Raw genomic sequence first — 12,422 nt, forward strand, 5'->3', positions numbered from 1 at the left:
AGTTTAAATCTTCATCTTTAAAGCAGAAATAAGAAAAAACACGGAGACATTCAGGGATGATTCAAGTTTATTGCTTAATGTTGTTCTAATCAAAGTAGGTGTCCGATGCTAACACACCCTAGCTATTATTCGTACTAATTTTAGAAGTGATGAGAGCTGATCAAGATTATGCTGTTGTTTTATTCTGTAATTTAACATTATTTCAATGTGTACAACCCCACGTTGGAAGATTATCGAGAGGGTATCGAGAGACAGCTCGATTTTACATAATTTCCGAGCATTATGAAGGTACACCCAGCACTTTTTATATTAAGGAAACTGTCTAAAGGAAAACACGATCAATTTCATTGCGAAAAGATATCCGTGGATAGATGAACTTTTATGATCTTTGTAGCAGTATTTTTTTTTTCTAATTTCAAACTTGTCAAGTGACAAACAGATGATGAAAGTCTTTTAGAAAAAGTGGATAATTTTTTTGATTTTTTCCCCTTTGACTTGGAGAATGAATCCTTTCCATATCCCCCCAAAAAGTACACAGCTAGAGTAATCATGATATGATATTAAGTCTCCTCAAAAGAAAAAAAAATATTTGTATCATCTGTCCTTAAATTTTGGTAGAATCGAACACAAGGAAAATAAAAAAATGACAAAAATATTACCTTATCTAATTTTTTAGATAAATAAAACCCCGTCATTGTACAGCCAGGTATGATCACTAGTCCGAAAGTCATTTACTGCTTTGAACACCCTTGCAGCAATGAGGTATCATCAACTGCGATAATCACAGTTTCCAAGACACTGAGGTCATTGAAATAGAAAGGTAGATGTAAGGTCTTTAAAAAAAAAAGACTTATTCTGGGATATGCATACATGTAAGTAGTGGATGACGTAGTTCGTTCTAAATGTACTTTATTTTGCATAAGACAAGATTAAAATAGATTTAGAGGTCTTGGCTTAACGATTTGGACAGGTGACTGTATATGCTCTCTGAGTATCTTCTGGGTAATAATAATTGTGGTGTTCTTGCAAAATATTCTTTATTCCTTACAGAATTTAAATTTGAAATATTCCCTTCTATTATTTTAGAATCAAGAACAATCATAATATTTCTTGATTTAATTTACGTTTTACATATGAGTAACAAGCTACAAAGAAAAGTAAATTAATTATAAAAAATGAAACAATATTGGTTAGCAAAATAAATCAACCAATTCTGAAAAACTAAAAAAAATTATCATGCGGTTAAGGAGGACCTAAAAGCAGTTCCCAAGCACAATAGAAGTACCGGATTCGTCATATTCCTGCTTGCTGATCTGTTTGAAGGTGGATAGGGAGGCAAAGATAGAACGAAAGATTCAGACGGAGTATTCTCTTCCAGTTCGAGGAATGATCTTGACATTCACCGTGGATGAGCTAAAGATACATTTTCTCTCTGCATACGGTCAGCCATACCAGGAAACAAAGCTGAACTACCAGACAATAGTGAAATTGCATACAAGTCCTTAGGAATATCAACATCACATTTCCTGATGCAGTTATATGTTGCATCATGAATACCAGTAGATTCCATTGCAAGGAAGGATTATTAGACCCCCGCTTCCAGGCACCGGAATCTTTCGTTCCCAAAAGTAATGACATGGCCGTCAGGAAGCTCATAGCTCTTCACCAGGGATGATGATGACGCTGCTGTGTGCATTTCCTGTTCGAAATGCAGAGTTCAGAGTAACATGGCATAATTTCTCTTTGTTATCTCTGACGATTTTTCTCTTAGCTGTGGTCGTAAAAGTACTCACGTTCTCCGGCAAGATCGTTCCTCAAGATGGCGTGAGGTAGGGAGTGTCCCTATGTACATAGCCGGAAAGTTGAAGGTTTTGAACATTATTTCCTATGTAGCTTGTAGCACGAGCTTTGAATGGTACAAAGTCGGGTGTAAATTTCCGTACATCCGAAGTGAGTCGGAGATAAAAATGGATAATTTCTCATATAATAAAAAGCAAATAACATGACCTCACGATGCATTGAAGCACGTAGTAAATCTTATCGATAGCTTGAAACACAGTTGATTGGACTTGTTTACAAAGAATTTATTTGGGTACATAGGAAATAAATTCGTTATCCAGGTCCAATCAAGGGTGTACGGGGATTTACCCCGGGTTGTATTCCATACACCGTTCGGCCTCAGGGTGAATGGAATAAAACCCGGGGTAAATCCCCGTACACCCTTGATTAAACCTGGATAACTAATATTATCTGTGTCATCTTTTCTCTGTTTGCCTTTGAGTTGAGTGAAGCTTCTGTTAGAAGGGAAGGATGTTCCTTTGGTGTAAGTGGAGTTTATTATAGAGGGTATGATACAAGATCTTCTCCATGTCGTCCCTATTAGTTACAGTTCCGTTTTCAATGGCGAAGTTAAGGGTACAAATACCTCTCTTGCTCTGAGCATCCTTTCGGACATAGCTGTCCTTTTGTCCCATGGCAACCACCCCACCCTGAAGAGTAAAATGAACAAAGTAAAATATTAATTCTTGAATCCATTTGAGAACAATGTATTATCTGATATTTACTTAATTTTCAGATGAAATCAACACTTTTAAAGATAATTCATCAATTTACTTTTAGTATACATGAGAGATGAACTTATATGCACCTTTGTGCTCAATATGATATTTCTTTTCACACAGTCATATAGTTTAATAAATTTGGGAGAATTGTCTTCTGCAAATCCAGCCATGAAAAATTCCAGATCTCTTAGCCTTGAACATGCCAGATTAATTATCTATAAAGCTACAATGTCATCGTCACCCATTTTTCTTGAGAGTGTTTTCACTACGTTGGATGTTTGTTTAAATTGAGGAAACATTGATTTGAATTCGATATATCATATATCTGAGTTCACGAAAGCAGAAAAAGATTGCCTTAAATGGCAAAAACTTTATGGAGAGATATCACGTGATACACCAGAAAAGAATTTTGCAATACAGGGTTCATAAAATATATGTCAAGAAACACAAATAAAAACAAGAAAGGAAAAGAGCTGAGTTAATATTTAGAGTTTTTATTTTCTATTTCAAGTTAAATGAGAGGGAAAATCACTTTTATCTGGCATCTGCCTTCCCGTCTCAGGTGTCCCTTCAATAATCTAATACATCATAACTCTCGCCTTAGGAACTAGGAAACATAAAAAAAAACCGGAATGAACATTCATTATGTAATATTATTCTGTAATTTGACACTGATGCACTTTCTGTCCTAATTTTAAAAATGATAGCTTCAATTTTGCAGATACATTATTTATTTATTTTCTAAATAATTTGAATTGCATGTCTTTATATCAAATGTATGATGCTCGTTTAAATATTCTACAGATGTTATTACTGTACTTGTACAGCCAGGGAAAACAGCAAAGCTGGGCAAACCCGGTGTAGAACATTGCTGCACTGTCCCCGTCTTTAATTTTGTTGACATCCCATTGCAATTTACGCAACTCCTTTTTCATTAAGTTCTCTTCCCTCAACAACTCATTTTCTTGAAGAAGAGGGTCTGGGTCATACTGTAAACCTAATGCATATGCATGTACATAGAAATTGGTCTCCATCACATGTTATTGTAAACGATAGGGGGTTGGGTGGGGTGTAATGCGGATTTTATACAAGCTACCTAGAACTAAGTTATGATTAAATGTCATTAATTAAATGCATACCCAAACGTAAATTTATTTAATTTAAAAAAAAAAAAAAAAAAACTTCGGGGGAAAATAGACAAACCAACCCTTTATGAGTGCTAAGGACTATATCTAAATCAATATCATCTGCTTGTAATAAATTTACATTGAGCAATTTGCCTGGGGATGCCTACATGTACTGCTCTTCTGGTATGAAACAACTGTGTATTCCGACTGAAGTTTCAAGCATTGCTCTCTCTAAATGTGTCTGTTTTAAAGCTGCTTCAAAAAAGAAGTCTAAATGAAATATCAATTCCATCTAATTACATATAAAATTAATTGTTGAGTAAAATTAATCTCTTCAGCAACATTAAAAATAATTACCCCTTTTTTTCTAGAAACATCATTTTACAGGTACAATTCTTACAGCTTCGAAAACTATTATATGATTTAATGTTTAATCATTAACATGTAAAATATGCTGTGATTAAACATGTACATACAAAGAACATTATAATCTGACATTCAAATATATGTAAATCAACTTCATTGCACGATCTATAATAAAGCTGTAGTATAATTTATTGATGCTTAGTTCCATCGAAATCAATCAGCAAATTCTTATAGATGGACAGATCTTACTTCAATCGAAAACGACACCAGTAGAATCCATCTACCCTATATAATTGACGAGCATACTTCAACCAGCGAAGATTAGGTCGTGATTGTAAAACTATTCAAAACAAATAGCAATTGCAAACTGAATAATCTAACAGTTTTACAGTTGCACTATTGTTGAGATTACAGCTTCAATTAATCGAACCACGAGGCCTCAAACAAAGTAATAAATATATCATAATTTACATCAATGAATCTGCACAGAAAGAAAAAAAATATGATTTGCATACCAAATATGACATTTTTACACATTTTAGACATGGAAAGTGATAAAGTAACTAATTTAGATTGAGTCATAGAAAACGATAATTGTCGTACAGGAAGACAAACGTGTTTAGCCTGATAATGCGAACAGCGCAAGTCATACTAAATGTCACGTGGAATTAATCTGAAGTGTACATGGCAGAGAAATTTCGGATTAAGACTAGGGATGTCAAAATATTTATTTTCCTTAGTCGATCATTCGATTGCATTATTCGAATGATAGTCGAATATTCGGAACATTTTCTGAAATTAAAATTTTATTTCAAACTTTATTGGGGCATACTCAAAAACCTTTTTACATGAATCTATTTAAAAAGTAACATAAAAATTAATGCAACGTAACTCGTGGATAGCATGATTCTATGAAATAAATTTAGAAACCTAAATCTCCAAAATTTATATTTTCCCGTCAATAGAATTCATAAATCGGACTGTACATGCAGTCATTTTTTTTAAAAAGTTTATTATGAAATAAAATGGATGGGGTGGGGTAGGGTATCAAAATGTCCTCAAACAGTGTAAACTGTAAGCGCATTTTTAAAACAATTATCGAAGTATCAAAACAGGTTTATTCCTTGCATTTGAGCAAACTTAAAAAAGATAAAAGATAATTGTTACATGGTATAAGATCAACTCCAATTAATAATTTTACAAACAAAGCTCATTATATTGGTTGGTAATTTAAATTACAAAAAACAGGCAGTTACTGACAATTACTTCTCGCAGTAATGAAGCACTTATAATTGCTGTACTTTCTATACGTACATGGAAAATCTACAGTTTTTTGTTAAGGAAAACTATCGACTGTCTATGAGGAAAGACTTTTTTATGAGAATTCCATCTCATCTATCACTCATTTATTGCATTTATTTAATTAAAATGATATTCGAATGTCGTTTCATTATTTGATCGTCGGTCCATTCGACTGATAGTCGAATAGTCGACTATTCGTTGACATCCCTAATTAAGACATATTTTACATTTACCTTTGACATTGGGTAATAATATTATAGTTTCATTCATTATACCTTTGTCAGAATCCTGCGGAATGCCCTTGTAAATCATTCAGTGTTCTTTTTCTTTGCACTTTTATAGGAAAATAAGGTCGGTCTGTAAATAGCGTCCGCAAGGTCAACCGAGTACCAAATCGTCTCAAAATGCTTACTACATATTCTACTGTTAGGCAACCAACCCTTCCTGATCACACCATTAATCCAAGCTCACCTTTCCGTTTTATTAGCAGGGTGCATTAAAAAAACGAAACCCTGTAGTCCTTCGTGGCTCGGTTGGTACTCCCAAAAACACTATTATAAATGTTGCAACTTTGCAAATGAAATTTGCAGGTCAAGAAAGACAAACACAAGAAAGAGCCAAAAATTTGTGTTAAGTAAATCATTGTTTTCTTTACCTGATGTCTAGGGCGTGCTGCAATGGAGGGAAATACAACTTTGGGGGCATCGTCCCCGGCGAATCTAACCTTGTTCATTCCAGATAAAGCTGCAACGTCTTCGTCACCCATTTTTCTGATCTTAAGGGCGCTTTCTCTACTCTGTCTTTTTTGTTTTTTTGTTTTTTTTTTGTTTTTTTGTTTTTGTTTTTTTTTTGTTTTGTTTTTTTTTTTTTTTTGAATTTAGGAAAAAATGTAAATTGGGTATAACTGAATTCACAAAAGAAACAGCAAAACGAAAAAAAAAAATGCCACATATGGCAAAAACTTTATATACCAATAAACATTGTAAAACAAATTTTATGCAGGGGTCATGAAATATGTGTCAAGAAAACAGCAGAAAAAAATAAGTTGGCGAATAATGTTCTGCGCTGTTCCTTTTCATAAAGATTTAAAGTTTGTGGCCGTGAAGAAAATGCATGCAAAACTTTTGAGTTTGTATGTACAGACCTTGAATCGTGCTTTAACCCCCCAAAACGTGTTTGACTTTCGTGCTCTTTTCGTTTTGTACAAACCTCAACAGTTTTTTGTAAACCCTGCAGCATTTTGATTGCAAACGGTTCAGCCTTTCTTGTAAACCGTGGTTGAATAATAGTTGTCAAATAAATGAGTTATAATTAACATGCATTGGGGTTAGTTTTTTGTTTTTGGGGAAAGGGGTCATTTGGAATCACAAACTTTCAAGGTTTATAGGTAAAAAAATTTTATACCATAATTTTCTATTTAAAAAAAAAGACTGTTTGTTTGTTGTGATCCGGATGCATCCCTTAAAAATATGCATCGGAATCTTAACATGTTCAACTTTCTTTTTAAGACTGTGATCAAGGTCATTTACAAAAGCGATCATGGGCTCCTTTTGTCGGTAGCTGAAAAGATCTGCAATTATCTCTTGTCAATCATGGCTAAAATTACACCCGAATATAACGATTGAGATTTATATTATGAAAATAAATGGTTTAATAAATATTAAATGGATACAAAAAATGTCCTAAGATGTTATTTTAAATAAAAAAAATATCTGCATGTGTATGCATTCATATGTATATGGGAGTTTTTTTTTTTCCAAAGAAAGCATCTTTGATATCTTATCATATATTATTCAGTTGACCCTGACTATGCTCGGTCAAATAAGGATTATTTAGTATATCTGTTATTAATTTTTCTTCTCATAATTGTCCAAAAATATGCTTAACAGTATTTAAAATGGTAAAGTTATTCTTTAAGGACAGATGATACAAACAATTTTTTTTTCTTCTGAGGAGACTTAATATCATGTCACAGTTTTAGAAAAGTGGATAATTCTTTGAATTTTTCCCCTTTGACTTGGAGAATGAATCCTTTCCATATTTCCCCCCAAAAATACACAGCTAGAGTAATCATGATATGATATTAAGTCTCCTCAAAAGAAAAAAAATATTTGTATCATCTGTCCTTAAATTTTGGTAGAATCGAACACAAGGAAAATAAAAAATGACAAAAATATTACCTTATCTAATTTTTTAGATAAATAAAACCCCGTCATTGTATAGCCAGGTATGATCACTAGTCCGAAAGTCATTTACTGCTTTGAACACCCTTGCAGCAATGAGGTATCATCAACTGCGATAATCACAGTTTCCAAGACACTAAGGTCATTCAAATAGAAAGGTAGATGTAAGGTCTTTAAAAAAAAGACTTATTTTGGGATATGCATAAATGTAAGTAGTGGATGACGTAGTTCGTTCTAAATGTACTTTATTTTGCGTAAGACAAGGCTAAAATAGATTTAGAGGTCTTGGCTTAACGATTTGGACAGGTGACTGTATATGCTCTCTGAGTATCTTCTGGGTAATAATAATTGTGGTGTTCTTGCAAAATATTCTTTATTCCTTACAGAATTTAAATTTGAAATATTCCTTTCTATTATTTTAGAATCAAGAACAATCATAATATTTCTTGATTTAATTTACATTTTATATATGAGTAACAAGCTACAAAGAAAAGTAAATTAATTATAAAAAATGAAACAATATTGGTTAGCAAAATAAATCAACCAATTCTGAAAAACTAAAAAAAATTATCATGCGGTTAAGTAGGACCTAAAAGCAGTTCCCAAGCACAATAGAAGTACCGGATTCGTCATATTCCTGCTTGCTGATCTGTTTGAAGGTGGATAGGGAGGCAAAGATAGAACGAAAGATTCAGACGGAGTATTCTCTTCCAGTTCGAGGAATGATCTTGACATTCACCGTGGATGAGCTAAAGATACATTTTCTCTCTGCATACGGTCAGCCATACCAGGAAACAAAGCTGAACTACCAGACAATAGTGAAATTGCATACAAGTCCTTAGGATTATCAACATCACATTTCCTGATGCAGTTATATGTTGTATCATGAATACCAGTAGATTCCATTGCAAGGAAGGATTGTTAGACCCCCGCTTCCAGGCACCGGAATCTTTCGTTCCCAAAAGTAATGACATGGCCGTCAGGAAGCTCATAGCTCTTCACCAGGGATGATGATGACGCTGCTGTGTGCATTTCCTGTTCGAAATGCAGAGTTCAGAGTAACATAGCACAATTTCTCTTTGATATCTCTGACGATTTTTCTCTTAGCTGTGGTCGTAAAAGTACTCACGTTCTCCGGCAAGATCGTTCCTCAAGATGGCGTGAGGTAGGGAGTGTCCCTATGTACATAGCCGGAAAGTTGAAGGTTTTGAACATTATTTCCTATGTAGCTTGTAGCACGAGCTTTGAATGGTTACAAAGTCGGGTGTAAATTTCCGTACTCCCGAAATGAGTCGGGGGTAAAAATGGATAATTTCTCATATAATAAAAAGCAAATAACATGACCTCACGATGCATTGAAGCACGTAGTAAATCTTATCGATAGCTTGAAACACAGTTGATTGGACTTGTTTACAAAGAATTTATTTGGGTACATAGGAAATAAATTCGTTATCCAGGTCCAATCAAGGGTGTACGGGGATTTACCCCGGGTTGTATTCCATACACCGTTCGTCCTCAGGGTGTATGGAATAAAACCCGGGGTAAATCCCCGTACACCCTTGATTAAACCTGGATAACTAATATTATCTGTGTCTTCTTTTCTCTGTTTGCCTTTGAGTTGAGTGAAGCTTTTGTTAGAAGGGAAGGATGTTCCTTTGGTGTAACTGGAATTTATTATAAAGGGTATGATACAAGATCACTCCATGTCGTTCCTATTAGTTACAATTCCGTTTTCAATGGCGAAGTTAAGGGTACAAATACCTCTCTTGCTCTGAGCATCCTTTCGGACATAGCTGTCCTTTTGTCCCATGGCAACCACCCCACCCTGAAGAGTAAAATGAACAAAGTAAAATATTAATATTTGAATCCATTTGAGAACAATGTATTATCTGATATTTACTTAATTTTCAGATGAAATCAGTACTTTTAAAGATAATTCATCAATTTACTTTTAGTATACATGAGAGGTGAACTTATATGCACCTTTGTGCTCAATATGATATTTCTTTTCACACAGTCATATAGTTTAATAAATTTGGGAGAATCGTCTTCTGCAAATCCAGCCATGAAAAATTCCAGATCTCTTAGCCTTGAACATGCCAGATTAATTATCTATAAAGCTACAATGTCATCGTCACCCATTTTTCTTGAGAGTGTTTTCACTACGTTGGATGTTTGTTTAAATTGAGGAAACATTGATTTGAATTCGATATATCATATATCTGAGTTCACGAAAGCAGAAAAAGATTGCCTTAAATGGCAAAAACTTTATGGAGAGATATCACGTGATACACCAGAAAAGAATTTTGCAATACAGGGTTCATAAAATATATGTCAAGAAACACAAATAAAAACAAGAAAGGAAAAGAGCTGAGTTAATATTTAGAGTTTTTATTTTCTATTTCAAGTTAAATGAGAGGGAAAATCACTTTTATCTGGCATCTGCCTTCCCGTCTCAGGTGTCCCTTCAATAATCTAATACATCATAACTCTCGCCTTAGGAACTAGGAAACATAAAAAAAAAAAAAAAAAAAAAACCGGAATGAACATTCATTATGTAATATTATTCTGTAATTTGACACTGATGCACTTTCTGTCCTAATTTTAAAAATGATAGCTTCAATTTTGCAGATACATTATTTATTTATTTTCTAAACAATTTGAATTGCGTGTCTTTATATCAAATGTATGATGCTCGTTTAAATATTCTACAGATGTTATTACTGTACTTGTACAGCCAGGGAAAACAGCAAAGCTGGGCAAACCCGGTGTAGAACATTGCTGCACTGCCTCCATCTTTAATTTTGTTGACATCCCATTGCAATTTACGCAACTCCTTTTCCATTAAGTTCTCTTCCCACAACAACTCATTTTCTTGAAGAAGAGGGTCTGGGTCATATTGTAAACCTAATGCATGTACATAGAAATTGGTCTCCATCACATGTTATTGTAAACGATAGGGGGTTGGGTGGGGTGTAATGCGGATTTTATACAAGCTACCTAGAACTAAGTTATGATTAAATGTCATTAATTAAATGCATACCCAAACGTAAATTTATTTAATTTAAAAAAAAAAAAAAAAACTTCGGGGGAAAATAGACAAACCAACCCTTTATGAGTGCTAAGGACTATATCTAAATCAATATCATCTGCTTGTAATAAATTTACATTGAGCAATTTGCCTGGGGATGCCTACATGTACTGCTCTTCTGGTATGAAACAACTGTGTATTCTGACTGAAGTTTCAAGTATTGCTCTCCCTAAATGTGTCTGTTTTAAAGCTGCTTCAAAAAAAGAAGTCTAAATGAAATATCAATTCCATCTAATTACATATAAAATTAATTGTTGAGTAAAATTAATCTCTTCAGCAACATTAAAAATAATTACCCCTTTTTTTCTAGAAACATCATTTTACAGGTACAATTCTTACAGCTTCGAAAACTATTATATGATTTAATGTTTAATCATTAACATGTAAAATATGCTGTGATTAAACATGTACATACAAAGAACATTATAATCTGACATTCAAATATATGTAAATCAACTTCATTGCACGATCTATAATAAAGCTGTAGTATAATTTATTGATGCTTATTTCCATCGAAATCAATCAGCAAATTCTTATAGATGGACAGATCTTACTTCAATCGAAAACGACACCAGTAGAATCCATCTCCCCCATATAAATGACGAGCATACTTCAACCAGCGAAGACTGGGTTGTGTGTGAATCTATTCAAAACAAATAGCAATTGCAAACTGAATAATCTAACAGTTTTACAGTTGCACTATTGTTGAGATTACAGTTTCAATTAATCGAACCACGAGACCTTAAACAAAGTACTAAATATATCATAATTTACATCAATAAATCTGCTCAGAAAGAAAAAAAAAAATGATTTACATACCAAATATGAAATTTTTACACATTTTAGACATGGAAAGTGATAAAAGAACTAATTTAGAGTGAGCCATAGACAACGATAATTGTCATACAGGAAGACAAACGTGTTTAGCCTGATAATGCGAACAGCGCAAGTCATACTAAATGTCACGTGGAATTAATCTGAAGTGTACATGGCAGAAAAAATTCGGATTAAGACATGTTTTACATTTACCTTTGACATTGGGTAATAATATTATAATATAATTCATTATACCTTTGTCAGATTCCTGCGGAATGCCCTTGTAAATCATTCAGTGTTCTTTTTCTTTGCACTTTTATAGGAAAATAAGGTCGGTCTGTAAATAGCGTCTGCAAGGTCAACCGAGTACCAAATCGTCTCAAAATGCTGACTACATATCCTAATGTTAGGCAACCAACCCTTCCTGATCACACCATTAATCCAAGCTCACCTTTCCGTTTTTTAAACAGGGTGCATTAAAAACACGAAACCCTGTAGTCCTTCGTGGCTCGGTTGGTACTCCCAAAAACACTATTATAAATGTTGCAACTTTGCAAATGAAATTTGCAGGTCAAGAAAGACAAACACAAGAAAAAGCCATCGATGTCCAAAACTTTGTGTTAAGTAAATCATTTTTTTCTTTACCTGATGTCTAGGGCGTGCTGCAATGAAGGGAAATACAACTCTGGGGGCATCGCCCCCGGCGAATCCAGCCTTGTTGATTCCAGATAAAGCTGCAACGTCTTCGTCACCCATTTTTCTGATCTTAAGAGCGCTTTCTCTACTCTGGGTGTTTTTTTTTTTTTTTTTTTTTTTTTTTTTTTTTTTTGTTTTTTGTTTTTTTTTTTTTTTTTGGAATTTAGGAAAAAATGTAAATTGGCTATAACTGAATTCACAAAAGAAATAGCAAAACGAGAAAAAAAGAATGCCCGATAAGGCAAAAACTTTATATACCAATAAACATTGTAAAACAAAT

The 12,422-nt window shown here is 33.6% G+C and overlaps 2 pseudogenes; both read right to left on the reverse strand.

The window, feature by feature from the left end:
* Nucleotides 1-1,253: 1,253 nt before the first annotated feature.
* Nucleotides 1,254-6,122, reverse strand: LOC133178626 (actin, cytoplasmic-like; annotated as a pseudogene).
* A 2,006-nt stretch (nt 6,123-8,128) lies between these two features.
* LOC133178627 (actin, cytoplasmic-like) lies at nt 8,129-12,202 on the reverse strand (annotated as a pseudogene).
* Between the last annotated feature and the right edge of the window lie 220 nt (nt 12,203-12,422).

Source organism: Saccostrea echinata, unplaced genomic scaffold (genome assembly GCF_033153115.1).
Source record: "Saccostrea echinata isolate AGI-Se365-2 ecotype Australia unplaced genomic scaffold, CSIRO_AGI_Sech_v1 ptg000003l, whole genome shotgun sequence".
Taxonomy (NCBI): domain Eukaryota; kingdom Metazoa; phylum Mollusca; class Bivalvia; order Ostreida; family Ostreidae; genus Saccostrea; species Saccostrea echinata.